This window comes from Pseudophryne corroboree, chromosome 6, assembly GCF_028390025.1.
Source record: "Pseudophryne corroboree isolate aPseCor3 chromosome 6, aPseCor3.hap2, whole genome shotgun sequence".
Lineage (NCBI taxonomy): Eukaryota > Metazoa > Chordata > Amphibia > Anura > Myobatrachidae > Pseudophryne > Pseudophryne corroboree.
In genome coordinates, this window is record NC_086449.1 from 443,836,616 (window position 1) to 443,854,810 (window position 18,195).

General features: G+C 49.0%; 1 long non-coding RNA gene and 1 other non-coding gene across 2 annotated transcripts in view; both read left to right on the top strand.

Moving 5' to 3' along the window:
* The window catches only part of LOC134935352 (uncharacterized), a 340,366-nt gene that overhangs the window by 205,129 nt on the left and 117,042 nt on the right, over nucleotides 1–18,195 (top strand). The gene's annotated exons all lie outside the window — the stretch shown is intronic.
* Nucleotides 2,537–2,642, top strand: LOC134938813 (U6 spliceosomal RNA). The gene has a single exon (XR_010181276.1). It is a non-coding gene; the product is annotated as a U6 spliceosomal RNA (small nuclear RNA).

Consider the following 18,195-nt stretch of genomic DNA (forward strand, 5'->3'; position numbering starts at 1 on the left):
TTTAGATGCACGTCACAATCTGGTGAGTCTCAAATGTCGGATGATAGATCACATTCCCCCCTCAATAAGAGGCGGGGATCCAGGATCAGCTTTATTGCGGTGTGAATCTCGTTAGATTCTACGTTTAGACACAGTAAGTCCTAAAGGACTAAACGATATAATCCCTCTTTCCTGTTTCAATTAATGTATCTTCTTTATATTTAAACACCTTCCTAGCAGATATAGGACTGTAGTACTTTATATGGATATGCTGTTTAGTTATAGGATATGGTCTTTTCATCCTCTGGCATATCTTACATACTGGTCAATTAGCATAGTTCTGTTTGCACTGCTATGATTAGATGAGGGCTGAATAAGCACGAGACCATATAAGAGCCCCATTTTTTGTGATTGGTTGTTTATGACAAAACAGTTGCTAGGTAGTTTTTCCAAGGGACCTTGGGATTTTTCCATAGGTTGTTTTCCTTGTCCATCAGTATTTGTGGGTGTAGGCTTCAGTGCATATAAAAGCTTGGGTCATGTGCTTCATACTTCCTCTTGCCATTTGGACTGCTCCAGGCATTTGACCGTGTTTTATATACTGTCTTTGTGGGTTTTTATGGTATTGTTTCTCTATTCTGCCCTCCCCCTCTCTCCTCCTGCTCCCTTTTCGGTGACCTGTTGTTTGTGGCTCCTTCCCCCCTCTAGTGTGCAGCGTCCCCGCAGGTCCGCTCACCCTCGCCCAAGGCCTATGGTAGGCCGCGGGTGCCCAGCGCTCGCGTCACGGAGCGCGGCCTCCCTTGCATCGGTCCCCGCGTCTCTTAGGTCTCGGCAGGGTCGGGCCGCAGCGGCCCACGCCGCTGATGCTGCCGCTCGCCTGGCCTGCGGGCGCGCTGTCCCGGCCGCGGCGGGTGGTGGCTCTGATAGGCCGTGGTCGCCCCCAGCGGCCGTTAGTCTGAGGGCGGCTCCCTCACGCGTCCCTATAGCTTCTGGCAAGTTGGTAGATTTGCCTAGCTTACTGCGCGGCTGCAGGGACTGGGTACATGGGGGTGCCGGTGGCTACGGGCATGTCGGCTCCCTGATATTTTGTTGGCAGGGTCATGATGCTATGTCGGGGGTTACGGGTGGTGCGGACGTTGTGATGGTGGCGTTGCTGTCACACTGGACTGTGGTCGCGCACTGGTGCTCGGACCATGGACTGTCCTATTGGCGCGGGCTCCCGCCCTGGGATGGTGAGGGATAGTGTTTGCTTCGGATTTTGGTAGGCGCAGGGTGGGGGTAAATTATCGTGTTCACCACTCTTGCGGGGCGGTCACACAGGCGGGTATGCACCCCGGTCGCGAGAGGAACATTTTCCGCTCTGTCAAGGGCCAGGTAGGTAGCACGGAAAGCCCTTCCGCTGTTACCAGTAGGTTCCCGGGTGGGTGCCCATTTCTATCACCTTGTCTCACCCACATGGGGTTTTGTTTTCTGCTGTTTTTTCCAGATGCTTCCTGCAGGGAGTGTTTTTCTGTCTGACTAGTCCCTGCATTTGGGTGTCATTGCGGTCGTGTTTCCTGCTGCTTAGAGTTGGACGTTACATCCGCTTTTCACCTTCTTCCCTTGGCCCTGTGTCCGTTTTTCTATTTCTGGGTTTTCCGTTGGGGAGCGTTTTTCCTGCATTGGTGGTTCTGTTCACCTGTTTGGTTTAAGTCTGCACGTTTTTGCATGGATGCTTACAGACCGCTTCCGGTGATGGCTCAGGGCCTTGTTTTCTTTCTCTGGGGGCTTCCTTGGGGTGGTTCAAGTTTTTCGGGATCAACGTCCCTCCTCCCCCTGGGCCCTCCGCCTGTTATGTCGTCTGGTTCCCAGAAGTTGGCGGTGCAATGTTTGTTCCCGGCGTTGCCGCCCGGGCATGGCACCCGGGGTGGCGAGGCATGGTTGCGCTTCCTTTGCTACATTCCGTGCATTGGTGCCTGGGACGGCTGTTGAATTTTCCTTTGTGCCTGACTTGTGTCTGGCGGATGGCCGAGTGGGTCCAGCGCCTTGGACGGGCTAGTGGTGGCTCCTCCCATGCTCCGGGCGATGGCTCCGATTGCCGGGGTTCATTGGCTTTCTTGGGTAGGTTTGTTTGCTCCGGCGGGGTGGTTTTTATTAGGTCACCTTAGGTACTTTGTGGGCCTTTGTCTGCAGGTTTTTTCCCGGGATGTCAGGTCTGGGGCAGCCAGGGCGTCTGCCCTTGCGGGCACTTCTTTCGCTCCGTGCTACTGCGGCTGGCTGATCTATCAGGTCTTTCGTGCTATCCGTGGCCCTTCTGTGATAGGCGACGGGGCACCCTATGGCTGCAGCTTTCAAGTGGGCACATCGATTTCGGTATACTTCGGCTTAGTTTGGTGGTCCCGTTTGGGTCCAGCCAGGCGGGGAGCAGTCTGGTTCGGGGGGTTGTACTGCTCAGGCTGGCTTTTGTGCCAGTTTTTTCATTGGGGCATTCCAGATCAGTGGGTTGGTGGCCGGTGGCGGTTGGTCTTTTTACTCCGGTTTGCCTTTCAGTGGTGTTTTATGGTGGGGTGCCTAGATGGTGGTCAGTTCGGCAGCGCATGTACTGAAAATGGTACGATACAGAGAAGATTAGCGTGGCCCCTGCAAAAGGATGCCACGCAAATCATGCAGCGTTCCATATTTACTGTGCAGACTTGCAGGTTATGCAAGGGATTGGGATGGCCGTGGTCATTAGTTGCCCCCCTTTTAGAGTGCAAGCGCGTAAGGATGGTGGCACATTGCCTTTGGCGAGGGTATGGGTCCAGTGCGGCCTTTGCCGGGGGCTTGCAGTGGGGGGACCAGGGTACCCATTCCTTGCAGATTGAGGAGGCTACGCCTGCGGGGCGGGTTCTTTGGTAACTGCGTTTAGGTACTGGGCTGCTGGGGATATGCGTGGTATACAGCCGCTATGCGTTTGGGTCAGGTTTTTGGGCTATTGATATCTGTTTCCTTGCAGAATGGGGCTGTTGCGCATGCTGCAGGGGCGGGTTTTTCAGCAGCAGCACTTCGGGTGCTGGGCTGATGGGCGTCTGTGTGCTGTACAGCCTTTGTATGTTTGGATACGATTTGCGGGCTATGGTACCCATTCCTTGTGGTTTGGGGGCTGTTACACGTGCTGGGGCAGCAAGTTCTTCAGCGGCAGCTCTTCGGATGCTGGGAGGCGGGGTCGGTGCATGGTATGGTGTTTTAGGGCTGGGGTACCCATTCCTTGCGGATGGGGGCACCTACGCATGCTGCAGGTGGCAAATTCTGCGGCGGCAGCGTTTTTCAGGTGATGGGCTGCTGGGGATTTGCTTTGTTTGGTGTTTTAAGACTAGGGTACCTGTTCATTGCGGATGGAAGCGGCTGCGCATGCTGCGGTGGCAGGTTTGGCAGCGAGTCTGCGTGGTGTCCGACTGGTGTACGTTGAATACGGTTTTCGGACTATGGTACCCATTCCTTACGGATGGGAGCAGTTACGCATGCTGCAGCGGCGGTTTCTTCAGCGGAAGCGATTCAGGTGCGGGGCCGCTGAGTGTGTGCATAGTATTACGGTTTGGCGGAAAGTCGCTACCAGCCAGCGGTCAAGGGTGTGCATAAGTGGTCATTGGGGGCTACGGACATTCCCGTGCGGTTTCGTCCATTGCTCTGCTGGAGTAAAGGGTGGTGAGTCCTGCACAATGCGGGTTATGCTTTAGGAGGTGGTGGGAAGTCCCCTCCTAGGTTTTTCAGTATTCTGCTAGTTGACTGATGCTAGTGGGTTGGTAGCGCCTCTTTCTAAAGGCATTTTGGATGCGGCTTCAGGGCTATGGTACCCATTCCTTGCGGATTGGGGCAGCTGCGCGAACTGTGGCGGCTGCGTTTCGGGTGCTGGGCCATTAAGAATCTGCGTTGTATAAGTTGTGTATGTTTGTAAGGTCTTAGTTGCGCCTGTTGCGCGAACCCAAAAACTATGTTTACCGGTCAGTTTTTTAACGGGTAGCGTTCAGAAATTGAGGGTGTGAAGCGAATTTTTTGAATTTTCCTCTGAGGGGGCCTAATTACAATTGGCTTATTAAAGATCCACGGGAGGTTTTTGAGTTTCCTCCTTCACTTGGGTTTGTTTTTTGCTACTGTTTATCGTGTAAATTTTCTTGTCTGTTTTAGCACAGGTGTTAGGGATCTTTTCTTTTTTCAGATGCTATCGACATGCGGGAGCGTGTGCCCGTTGGGCCATTTTTGCAATTTTTTTGCCGGCTACGCATCATGTGGCAAGAGGAACGGCTGTGGTTTGGTTACGGGGTTGTCAGTGGGTAAGGAGCTCGTGGCTTGCATGGGGGCGATTGGTGAGGTTTTCTTTTCTACCGGGTTGGTAGGTGGCGTCGCCCGTTTAGGTGTCCTGCCCCTAGTCAGTACTGGGTTGGGTCATGTTCGTAGGCTTCTACCTCATATTTGTTATCTGGTTCCCCTTTCTTTGTTGGTCCGTGCACTCACTGGCTGTTCAGCGGCGTTCTGCTGTCATGGGCCCGGGAGGATAATGCTTCGTAGTTATTATAGGGGTGCAGCTTGTTTCTCTGCTGTCTGTTCGGGCCCGGGAGACGGTGGCTCTGCAGGTTTGTTTTGTGGCTTTCGAAGGGCGGCTTTCTTGTGCGGGTTCTCCGGGCCCGCAGTTTTGCAATGTTAAGCATGTTAGTATTTTCCCCGGGGGGGTCGGTGATTCTTTTTTGATAGGACTTCGGGGTTTTGCTTTAGCTTACGAGGTTGTTTTCTGTTTTCTGGGGATGGCGGGAAAGTCACTACCAGCCAGCGGTCATATAGGCCTGTGGGGCACCCTCTTTCGGAAAGACGGAGAGTATGTCCTTACCCTGCGGTTGGACAAATCGAATGCTCGGAGCATCTATATTTGCCAGAGGAAAGAGTGGTGGGTCCTACACAATGCGACTTAGGCATGTAGGAGGTGGTTGTTGTGGTAGTCCCCCCCCACCCCCCCCGGTTTGTTGGTTTAATCAGATGACTGGAGCTGGCGTTGGTAGCGCCTTTTTCTTTTCCATCCTCCAACATAAAATCTAGTTTAAAGTTCCGGTCAGTCATCAATAAATACCGTCTGACCTTTTAAATCTAGCTATTGGTGTCCGTGTCTTTATTTGTAGTGCTAAGCTAGCTTAAAGTTAAAGTGTAAGTGATCACAATAAAATGATGGGCGCCTTATTATACATGGTAATGAAATTTTTCTATGCTGTCTTATAATACTGATGCTTTTAAGCTATATTTGTTCTATATGTGATGTTTTATATGTGACATTAATGCTCAGTTGTGGTTTCCTCAGTCTCCTTATGTAAACACTTCCTGGGTTGCTATGATGATGGGTAGCGGTGACGTGCGCCGTATACACGGTGACATCATCTTTTGGGTGCCGCTGTCAGATAGCCGGGACCGGGCTACGTGCACACCTGAACACTCTTGGTGTAGAGATATAAGGTGAGCTTTTTAATTACTCTTGTTTGTATCCTGACGAAAATTCCATAGCCTGAATCTCACCGTGTGTATGGGCCATAAGTCTATTCCCAAAATATTTGTTCACCTGAGCACATTTTGCACTCTGTACATTTGCACTAGTAGGCGCTTTAGAACGTAATTTTTATATATATATATATATATATATATATATATATAAATACACAACAGCAGCTGGACGGCACTCTGGAGTATCTCAAGAATCAAAATAAAGCAGGCACAACGGCAGGTGTAGTCAACGTTTCAGAGATGGCTCTCTTTTATCAAGACAAACATACAATACAAAAACACATCTATAAATACTTTATACTGGACCCCATGCTGACCGCTTGCTCCCGCACCCACGAATGATCGGGTGACGTCACTGGTACGCGCCGGCGCCCTCGACCCGGGGGTGGGGTCGTCAGGTAAACAAACATATCACCATAGTGACACATACTCACAGTGCACCAAATGAAGGCCGCACGCTCCCGTCTCACTGGCGATTCGGAGACGTCATTAGCGCCCGCCGGCACCCATGAACCGACATCACCTGGGGGCAGGGCTGGCCAATATACAGACCATCACCATGGTGATAATACTACAAAGAAAGTACAAACATGAAAACAAAAATATTTTAAAAAGGCTGCCTGATAACATAGTTACCTCGTCCTATAATATAGGGGTCAATACTTGAATAATGATGCTTAAGACCATGATATAGAAAATATAAATGGTCTCACAAAAGAACCAACTGTAAGAACGAATTATCAAAAAGATAAATGGGCCCACATGTATAGTATATAGAAATGTAAAAATAACCTATCACTAATCGAAATAACTAGTCACTAATAGAAAAAGTGACTGATCAAAATTACACATACTACATGGGATAGCCTGTAAAACATTACTAAAGAAACTGACTCTCAGGAACCAAATTATTCTAAAAAGCTAGAGAACGACAAAATTCATTGAGGCCCGATGGCTGAACTGTCTGTAAACAGTGTATCCACCGGGTCTCTCTTTGTAACAGTAACCGTCCTCTATTGCCCCTTCTCATATTTGGGGCGATCCAATCAATCATTTTGTATTTAATAGTCTGTCGGTTCACGAGCTCTGATTGGCTCATGGTCCGACGCCGAATTGAAGGTAGACACTGAGGGGCAGGAGAGGCGCATGCTGTGCTCCCCTCCCCTCAAGCAGCAGCGGAGGGAGGGAGCGGCGACCCGGCAGCAGTGGGTACCCACAGCTAAATTCTTAAGGGTACGCCATACGCACCCGTACCCGCCCACTTGCACAGCTGCACGCACACTATATATAAAGGGAACACTTAAACAACACAATGTAACTCCAAGTCAATCACACTTCTGTGAAATCAAACTGTCCACTTAGGAAGCAACACTGATTGACAATCAATTTCACATGCTGTTGTGCAAATGGAATAGACAACAGGTGGGAATTATAGGCAATTAGCAAGATACCCCCAATAAAGTAGTTGTTCTGCAGGTGGTGACCACAGATCACTTCTCAGCTCCTATGCTTTCTGGCTGATGTTTTGGTCACTTTTGAAAGCTGGCAGTGCTTTCACTCTAGTGGTAGCATGAGACGGAGTCTACAACCCACACAAGTGGCTCAGGTAGTGCAGCTCATCCAGGATGGCACATCAATGCGAGCTGTGGCAAGAAGGTTTGCTGTGTCTGTCAGCGTAGTGTCCAGAGCATGGAGGTGCTACCAGGAGACAGGCCAGTACATCAGGAGACGTGGAGGAGGCCGTAGGAGGGCAACAACCCAGCAGCAGGACCGCTACCTTTGTGCAAGGAGGAACAGGAGGAGCACCAAGATTGACAAATTTGCCACTGGTGCCCTGTGCTCTTCACAGATGAAAGCAGGTTCTCACTGAGCACATGTGACAGATGTGACAGAGTCTGGAGACACTAAGGAGAACGTTCTGCTGCCTGCAACATCCTCCAGCACGGCCGGTTTGGCAGTAGGTCAGTAATGGTGTGGGGTGGCATTTCTTTGGGGGGCCGCACAGCCTCCATGTGCTCGCCAGCGGTAGCCTGACTGCCATTGGGTACCGAGATGAGATCCTCAGACCCCTTGTGAGACCATATGCTGGTGCGATTGGCCGTGGGTTCCTCCTAATGCAAGACAATGCTAGACCTCATGTGGCTGGAGTGTGTCAGCAGTTCCTGCAAGATGAAGGCATTGATGCTATGGACTGGCCCGCCCGTTCCCCAGACCTGAACCCAATTGAGCACATCCTGGGACATCATGGCTCGCTCCATCCACCAGCACCACACCACACCACACCACAGACTGTCCAGGAGTTGCACTACAGACTGTCCAGGAGTTGGCAGATGCTTTAGTCCAGGTTTGGGAGGAGATCCCTCAGGAGACCATCTGCCATCTCATCAGGAGCATGCCCAGGAATTGTAGGGTGGTCATACAGGCACGTGGAGGCCACACACACTACTGAGCCTCATTTTGACTTGTTTTAAGGACATTACATCAAAGTTGGATCAGCCTGTAGTGTGTTTTTCCACTTTAATTTTGAGTGTGACTCCAAATCCAGACCTCCATGGGTTAATAAATTTGATTTCCATTGATAATTTTTGTGTGATTTTGTTGTCAGCACATTCAACTATGTAAAGAACAAAGTATTTAATAAGAATATTTCATTCATTCAGATCTAGGATGTGTTATTTTAGTGTTCCCTTTATTTTTTGAGCAGTGTGTATATGTATATGTGTGTGTTTTGTGTGTTATATATATATATATATATATATATACACACACACACACACACAGTGCCCCATGCCGCTGACACTGTTTTGATAGTATATGCTGTATACATATACTAGACTAGTAAAGACAGTACACTGTACACTGTCTGTACCTCAGGCAGAGTCAGGCTGCTCCCAGTCCCCTCCGAGAGATAATGTGCTCCAGCTTCCAGGATGCTCCTAACACGGCGCTGCTCCCCGAGTGACCCTGCAACTTGCCACTGCTCATGCCTCACGAGTCACGTGCCCAGCCAGCCCCCAGCTGCGGGAGCGTGATGACTTCACGATCACGCTCCCAGCAGGCTGAGAAGGGGAGGTGCCGATGCGGAGGCGCACAGCGGCAGCAGCGGTATCCAGTGAGCGCATCACTGTCACAGAGGGGCAGATTTATTAAGCTTGGTGAAGTGATAAATTGGAAGGTGATAAAGGACCAGCCAATCAGATCCTTACTGCCATGTCACAGGCTGGGTTTGAAAAATGACAGTTAGGAGCTGACTGGCTGGTCCTTTATCACCTTCCACTTTATCACTTCACCGAGCTTAATAAATCTACCACAGAGTGAGCGGCGGCCCGGCGTACCCGTGGCTAAATTCTGAAGGGTACGCCATACCCGCCCACTTGCACCACTGGCAATAGAGGGCAGGGTGAGTAGAGGAGGTGAGAACCGCTATCCAATGCCTCCTGTGCCCATCCCAGCTGCACCACCCCAGAGCTTACCTTTCCAAGGTGTCTCTTTTTCCTCCTCTTTTCCGGTCTCCCCTCTTTTCTGTTGGCCGGCTGCAGTCTGGACTAGGGGGCGCTGCATGCTGCTGTCACTGCTACTCATCTATTCCTCCTGGAGGAGGAGGTGGTGGCTGCATGATTCAAGTTACCGTGGGCAGGTCACCAGAGGCAGTGATGGCACAGCAGGTGCACACTCTCCTCCAGCACTGCGGTACTTGCCAGGGCCACAAGTAAGAAAAAAAAGTCAACTGGTGAGCAGTATGTATTCTTCAGCCGTGGGGCCCGGGGTACTGAGCCCCTGTGCCCCCCACCCTTAATCCGGCTCTGAATGAATAGAAGGTACAGTGATCATGCGTGTGGCTATGAAACATCATCTTTATGCTCATACTTTGTACAGGATGTCAGCTTGCTTTTAAAACAATTTCTCCTGAAAAATATAATGCAGTTTGCCATTTGCTGTATGAATAGATACCAGAAAGACTAATGACACTAGTGCTGTTTTATGCTGATAAATACAAAACAGATCCTCCTCTCACTGTACTCCACAACTACTAAATTGACAATATTTGCAACTATCATACTGGAGTGCAAGGCAGTTGTGTAAGTCAATTAGTGTTTCCTAAAATACTTGTAATGAGTAGGAGTTAAAAGATCTGCCTTTTAAAATGGATTCTAGTCCTAAATTTTATTTACCATTTCTATTCATCTAATGTTAATATTAAGGGACAATTATTTAATTTATGGAATAAAATTGACTGCTGGAATGTAATGACAGTTCTTATGACCTCTTACTCCTCCCACCAGCTTCACAGATGCACAGGAGAGAGTAATGGGTTGGTAATAGAGAAGACAATAAGGGAAGGAGGAGGAGATGTTGGGAGAAAAAGAAGCATTGGCAATTAAGTGGGCATTAGAGACACTCGCGTACTAACGTTTGGGAAAAAATGCTGGTTGATTGCTAAAGCCAAGATCCATCAACCAGATGGATCTTGGGATTTCCAAATTGAAAATATTAGTAGAACATAGGCTAGGGAACCAACTACCCAGTTCAGATACTTTGTCCTGTGTCTACAGGGATACAGTTCCCAACAGGAGGGGGGATATGTGACAAAAGGACTGGGGAAGTGTTATGCACACCAGTGCCTGCAGGAAAGTACTAGTGTCAGAACTGTTATGCACTCCAGTGTCTGCAGGAATGTACTGGTGTTTGAACTGTTATGCAAAACAAATGGACTCACAGACAAACTGGGGAATATGACATAACGTACACAGAAGGTGATAGGGTAACAAAATACACACACAGTGAACAGAGAAGCCCAGAGGCTAAGGAACTGGGTATCTCCCTTGTATTAGAACTGCTCAGATGTAAAAAGCAAGATGTTGTGTTTTAATACGTAGAGAACCCGAAATGCTGTTGCTAAGGGCAACAGCAAAACCCTAAAGGGTTACCAACGGGTGTGGCAGTAAACTCCTTGGTCAGAGATGGAATGATAGACACAAGGAGAGCCTCCACAATCCTGATTCTCACTTGCAGTGCACAGGTTTAAGCTTACTGCCACTAAACTGACCCCTGACACCTAGCACAGTGAGACAGGATTAGACAGGCAAGTGTTAGAATACAGCCGCAAACTTGCTAAGTTCACAGAGTAATAACAGAACCCCAGCAAGCTAAACGACTGACTCCAGTCTTACTGCTAGGTCTGGATTGGCAGAGTGTAATACCAAATCCCCAGGCCTATTTGCAGTAAGCAACAAACAAATACAAAGCTACACAGTACTGGCTAACTTTCATGAACTGACTAACCAACAGAGATTCAGCAGCATCTGCTTACCCTGAAAAGAGGCCTTATAAAGCAGGTGCTGTCCACGCCCCACTCAGACCTCACAGACTGTGAGCACAAAAACCAGCACCGGATCCCCTGCCGTGCACAGAGCCTATAACCACTGCACAGCAAAAGACCCGAACCGGAGTATCATCTGCGCTCAGGTTACTCCACTAGCACTTGTCTCCCGGTTGCCATGACGACGTGGCAGCACAGGGCAGGAGACCCTAACAGTACCCCCCCTCTGACGAGGGGTCAAAGAACCCCTACCACCGGGTTTATCGGGGAACTGCAAGAAGAAAGAGCGTATCAGTCTGGGGGCATGAAGATCACAACTGCGCACCCACGACCGCTCCTCCGGGCCATACCCCTTCCAGTGCACCAAAAATGACAGCCGACCCTGAACCACCTTGGAGTCAAGAATCCTTTCAACAACAAACTCCCTCTGGCCACGTATCAGAAGAGGGGAAGGTCTTCCACTGGAAGAAGGATTACTAATCGCCCGTTTTAAAAGGGAACAATGAAATGTTTTATTGATACCCAAAGAACGGGGCAGATCTAACTGAAATGCCACCGGATTGATAACCCTGGTGATCTTATAAGGGCCGATGAACCGGGGCCCTAACTTATGAGATGGCTGTCTCAACTTCAAATTCTTGGTAGACAACCAGACGAAGTCTCCTAATTTGAAGCTGCAGGGTCTTTTCCGCTTATCAAAAACCCTTTTGGTCACTAATGACACAGACACAAGGGCTTTCTTCACTTTCCGCCAAATACCTCTAAGGACCGAAACCACAGAGGAACCACCAGGCGTGGAGTCCAGGGGGTCAAAAGAATTGGCCTTAGGATGATGCCCATACACACACAGGAAGGGAGAGATCCCTGTAGCAGAGTGAGCCGCGTTGTTATAGGCAAACTCCGCCATGGACAGATGAGCAACCCAGTCAGTCTGACACTTGGAGACATAACACCTGAGGAACTGCTCCAAGGACTGGTTCACCCTTTCAGTCTATCCATTAGACTGCGGATGGTAGCCTGACGACAAGCTGACAGAAATCTGGAGATCGGAACAAAATGCCCTCCAGAATTTGGCCACAAACTGGGATCCGCGGTCAGAGACCACATCAAGTGGCAACCCGTGGAGACGCACAACATGCAGCATAAATAATTCAGACAGGCGTCTGGCTGATGGCAGCCCAACCAGTGGAACGAAGTGCGCCATCTTCGAAAACCTGTCAACGACAACCCAGATGGCTGTCATCCCCGAGGATTTGGGCAAGTCCACCACAAAATCCATTGAAATGTGGGTCCATGGCTTAGATGGGATAGAGAGTGGATGTAATGGGCCAACAGGAACCCCTCTAGGAGTCTTATTTCGGGCACATATGTCACATGCCCGAACCCACTGATCCACATCCTTAGCCACCGAGGGCCACCACACCGCCCTAGATAGCAACTCCCGAGTTCTGGCAATACCCGGGTGACCTGCCGACTTCTTGGCATGGAATTCCAGGAACACTCGCTGTCTTAACCTAGGCGGCACAAACAAAAGACCTACCGGAAGGTCTGGAGGAGCCTGCTCCTGTGCTCTAAGGACTAATGATAAGAGTTCCTGGGTAATGCCCACTTTAAGACATGATGGGGAAACAATGGGCAACGGCTCCTCGGTGGTCTCCTGGATTGGAGCAAAACTCAGCGAGAGCGCATCAGCCTTGATGTTTTTTGACCCAGGGCGATATGTTATCAAAAAATTAAAGCGAGCAAAAAACAAAGCCCATCGTGCCTGCCTGGCATTGAGACGCTTCGCTGACTCTAAATATGCCAGATTCTTATGGTCAGTGAGAATTGAGACCACAAACTTAGCCCCCTCAAGCCAGTGTCTCCACTCCTCGAGTGCATCCTTAATAGCCAACAATTCCCGGTTACCCACGTCATAATTCATCTCGGCAGGCGAAAATTTACGGGAAAAGTAAGCACAGGGATGAAGGCGATTATCAGACACTCCCATCTGAGAAAGCACTGCCCCAATACCCATCTCAGAGGCATCCACCTCCACCACAAAAGGACGCTCTGGATCTGGGTGTCGCAGCACCTTGGCCGAAACAAATGCCCTTTTGAGACGGGCAAAAGCCGCTTTAGCCTCACAAGACCAGTGAGCAACATCCGCCCCTTTCTTAGTGAGTGCCACCAAGGGCGCCACTATAGACGAAAATCCAGCGATAAATCGTCTATAAAAATTCGCAAAGCCCAGGAAACGCTGAAGCGCCTTCAAACTAGTGGGCTGCACCCAATCCAGGACTGCCTGTACCTTGGAACCCTCCATTTGGAAACCTTCTGGGGAGATAATATATCCTAGAAATGCGATTTGCTGAACTTCAAATTCGCACTTCTCCAGCTTCGCCCCAAGCCGGTGGTCTCTGAGTTTCTGGAGGACTAAGCGTACATGCTTCCGATGTTCCTCCAGGGAATGGGAGAAGATTAGGATGTCATCTAAGTATACAACTAAGAATCTATCCAAATATTCCCTGAGCACATCATTCATGAAATCCTGGAAGACTGCCGGGGCATTACAGAGCCCAAAAGGCATCACCAAATATTCATAATGCCCTGAGTGGGTATTAAAGGCAGTCTTCCATTCATCCCCCTCTCTTATTCGGATTAGATTGTACGCACCGCGTAGGTCAATCTTAGAAAAAATGGTGGCAGTACGAAGCTGGTCAAACAAGACCGAAATGAGAGGCAGTGGGTATGAGTTTTTAATCGTGATACGGTTCAATTCCCTGAAGTCGATGCAGGGTCGCAACGAACCGTCCTTTTTACCCACGAAGAAGAACCCCGACCCAACTGGAGACTGTGAAGGTCTGATAAATCCCTTAGCCAAGTTCTCCTGAATGCACTCTGCCATAGCCTGAGTCTCAGGACGTGACAGGGAGTACAACCTGCTCTTGGGAAGCTTAGCATTTGGCAACAAATCAATGGCACAGTCATAGGGGCGATGGGGAGGTAGTACCTCTGCAACTTTTTTGGAGAACACGTCCGCAAAATCTGCATAACACCCTGGCAATCCTGGCAAACTTAGCTGCGAGAGCCTGACTGGAAGGCTCAAGCAACTCCTGAAACAATCAGTACCCCAACTAAGAATCTCCCCAGAGACCCAGTCAAATTGAGGATTGTGGGCCCTTAACCAGGGTAACCCCAACACCAATGGGGCAAAAGTACAGACAGTCACATAAAAGGACAATTTTTCAGAGTGTGTGGCTCCAATAAACAAAGAAATCTGGCTAGTGCAAGAGGTAATTTTACCTTGGGATAATGGTTCCCCGTTTAACCCACAAATCTCAATTTCCGATACCAAGAATACTAAGGGAACAGAGTGTTTTAGGGCGAATTGGCGGTCCATAAAAACCCCGTCGGCCCCACTGTCCACAAAGGCCTCAGTCTTGACAGTTTGACTGAGGATCTTCAAGGTCACCGGAATGATAAAAGTCTTCTTGGGAAATTCTGACTTCTGGCCTGACAGGATATTTCCCATCACCCTCAGGCCCTGAAGTTTTCCGGCTTTTCTGGGCATGATACTACCACATGACCTTTATTCCCACAGTACAAACACAACCCCTGCTGTCTCCTCCGCGTCTTCTCACGCGAGGAGAGGCGGGTAGCCCTAATCTGCATAGGCTCCTCAGAAAATTCCTCAGAGTCTGAGGTTCCCTTGGGAAGGAAGGAAATCTCAGTCTCCCTTTCAAGCCTACGCTCTCTCAGCCGTCTATCCACCCGGATGGATAACTGCATGAGCTGATCCAAGCTATCAGGCAAGGGATATTGTACCAGTTGGTCCTTTATCTGGTTAGAAAGACCTCTTCGGTACTGGTGTCTCAGGGCTGGGTCATTCCACTGGGTATCATGGGCCAACCTCCGAAACTCCGTACAGTAAACCTCAACTGGCCTTCGAAATCTGCCTCGGCTGAGGCCGTCTTGTCAGGGTCATCATACAACATGCCCAGTGCCGTAAAAAAAGCATCAACACTTTTAAGCGACGGACAGTCAGGCTGCAACCCATATGCCCAGACCTGTGGGTCTCCTTGTAGCAAGGAAATCACTATGCCCACCCGCTGAATCTCCGACCCAGAAGACTGAGGCCTAAGCCGGAAGTATAGCTTGCAGCTCTCCTTGAAACAAAAGAACTGCGAGCGATCTCCAGAAAAACGATCCGGGAGATTTACTTTCGGCTCCTTAACCCCTGCAGGTGCTGCTGCTGCGGGAGCTCCGCCAGCAGCCTGGGAGGTGTGCATTTTAATGGACAAATCATTAAATTGCCGAGTCAGGACCTGCACCTGATCGACCACCTGTTGCAACGTATTTTGAGGGGTATGCTCCATATTCCCACAAAATTTCAACAGGAGTATTAGGCTGCTGAATATGTTATGCACACCAGTGCCTGCAGGAAAGTACTAGTGTCAGAACTGTTATGCACTCCAGTGTCTGCAGGAATGTACTGGTGTTTGAACTGTTATGCAAAACAAATGGACTCACAGACAAACTGGGGAATATGACATAACGTACACAGAAGGTGATAGGGTAACAAAATACACACACAGTGAACAGAGAAGCCCAGAGGCTAAGGAACTGGGTATCTCCCTTGTATTAGAACTGCTCAGATGTAAAAAGCAAGATGTTGTGTTTTAATACGTAGAGAACCCGAAATGCTGTTGCTAAGGGCAACAGCAAAACCCTAAAGGGTTACAAACGGGTGTGGCAGTAAACTCCTTGGTCAGAGATGGAATGATAGACACAAGGAGAGCCTCCACAATCCTGATTCTCACTTGCAGTGCACAGGTTTAAGCTTACTGCCACTAAACTGACCCCTGACACCTAGCACAGTGAGACAGGATTAGACAGGCAAGTGTTAGAATACAGCCGCAAACTTGCTAAGTTCACAGAGTAATAACAGAACCCCAGCAAGCTAAACGACTGACTCCAGTCTTACTGCTAGGTCTGGATTGGCAGAGTGTAATACCAAATCCCCAGGCCTATTTGCAGTAAGCAACAAACAAATACAAAGCTACACAGTACTGGCTAACTTTCATGAACTGACTAACCAACAGAGATTCAGCAGCATCTGCTTACCCTGAAAAGAGGCCTTATAAAGCAGGTGCTGTCCACGCCCCACTCAGACCTCACAGACTGTGAGCACAAAAACCAGCACCGGATCCCCTGCCGTGCACAGAGCCTATAACCACTGCACAGCAAAAGACCCGAACCGGAGTATCAGCTGCGCTCAGGTTACTCCACTAGCACTTGTCTCCCGGTTGCCATGACGACGTGGCAGCACAGGGCAGGAGACCCTAACAGGAAGTTATTGATTGGAGGTATATATGCCACAGGTTCCTAACTTCCGGTAATCATACAGGTACTGAGCATCCGTTATTGTCCATTCACCTGTCATATAAGATATGTCAGTTTGCTAGTCTGCCTCTCACTAAGAGTGGGTATCAGGTGTGCACAATGGCAAATGCAAGGGGAGTTTCCAGAAACCCTCTCAGATGGACCATATGTTTTTTACTTTCATGAACTGACTAACCAACAGAGATTCAGCAGCATCTGCTTACCCTGAAAAGAGGCCTTATAAAGCAGGTGCTGTCCACGCCCCACTCAGACCTCACAGACTGTGAGCACAAAAACCAGCACCGGATCCCCTGCCGTGCACAGAGCCTATAACCACTGCACAGCAAAAGACCCGAACCGGAGTATCAGCTGCGCTCAGGTTACTCCACTAGCACTTGTCTCCCGGTTGCCATGACGACGTGGCAGCACAGGGCAGGAGACCCTAACAGGAAGTTATTGATTGGAGGTATATATGCCACAGGTTCCTAACTTCCGGTAATCATACAGGTACTGAGCATCCGTTATTGTCCATTCACCTGTCATATAAGATATGTCAGTTTGCTAGTCTGCCTCTCACTAAGAGTGGGTATCAGGTGTGCACAATGGCAAATGCAAGGGGAGTTTCCAGAAACCCTCTCAGATGGACCATATGTTTTTTATTGCTGACCATGGTCCCGCACCCTGTGGTCATAGCCCTACCCCTTGCAACATTTTTACACCCCAACTTCCACCTCAGCTAGCAGCATTTCAGGCTCCTAAGTGTGTGTATAGTGTACTTCTATGTAATAGATGATGCTGTTCCTGACTGCTTGGGCACTCAGCACGGAAATGCCTGGGTGTCACAATCCTGACTGAATTTCTTATGTTCTGTGACTTACCTTAGCATATTCTGCAAACAGGCATCTGCTTCACATACTAACTGCAGTCTTGATTACTTACGGATTAGCACCTGAGTAGGAATTCCTCTGTATGAGTAATTTTCAAGATCCAGTGTTCAGCAACTGGGCTCTCTGTTCTTCACACCCAGCTGGCAGTAAGTCTGTACATGATGTTCCTGCATATCTCTCTCAGCATAATGTGTATAAATTCTAAGTGTGGCTATTCATATTGTCTGCTTCCTAGTGTTTGGGCCTAATAGGCCTCAATCCACATCAGAGCCTAAGCCTGGAGTACTGCTGTGACAAGTCCTGATCACCTGACTGCAGCACAGCCAATCATGTTACTGTCTGAGCTTCCCTGCACCACCTGATTCCATTCAGCCTATCCCAGTTAACTCAGGGGTTTATCTTCCAGCCTCTGGCTCTCACAAATCATCAGTACAGGAGTCTCTAGCCAGGAAGTAACAGCTCTGTGCTGAGCACTTTCATTCTAGTGACTTTGTATGATCCAGTCCATCCCGATTCCACTTCGGCTACCATTGTTATATGGACTTTATCTTTCTTCAGTGCTATAAGTCTTAATATTCTGGATCAAGCCCAGAGAGCATTACAATCCGTTCCGGTTCCATTCCAGATGCTATTATATTTGAACGGTGTCTTTCTTCAATACTACCAGTGTTAAGATTCCGGATCAAGCCCAGTCAGCACTCCAGTCTGTTCTGGTTTCATTCTAGATGCTAATGTTGTTTGAACTTTTATTTATTTTTTTCAGTTCAGTCTGGCTCCATTCCGGTCATCATTTCTGTGGCTAACCTGGTATCTTTTGTCAGCATACAGTATCTGCAGTGAATCATGGATGTTGTTCTTTAATAAAGCTTAATTTATTATTATATCTACCGCTGGGTTTGCCACTGCTAAAACACCAACAATTCTTTCAAGTACATGCAACATACCTGGTTAAAGCCTCCTCCATTCATCCATACTCCATCTGTGTCAGCTCCATCCACAAATGCCTGTCCAAACCAAACCCAATCCTCAGGCGTGACATCGGGTTGACCACATTCAAAGCACTTAGGCAGAGAGATTTTTCCCACCAGCTCCTCTGTTGGCAGTGTCACCCTTTTACCAGTCATCAGCTTTGGATTAGTGTCCGCT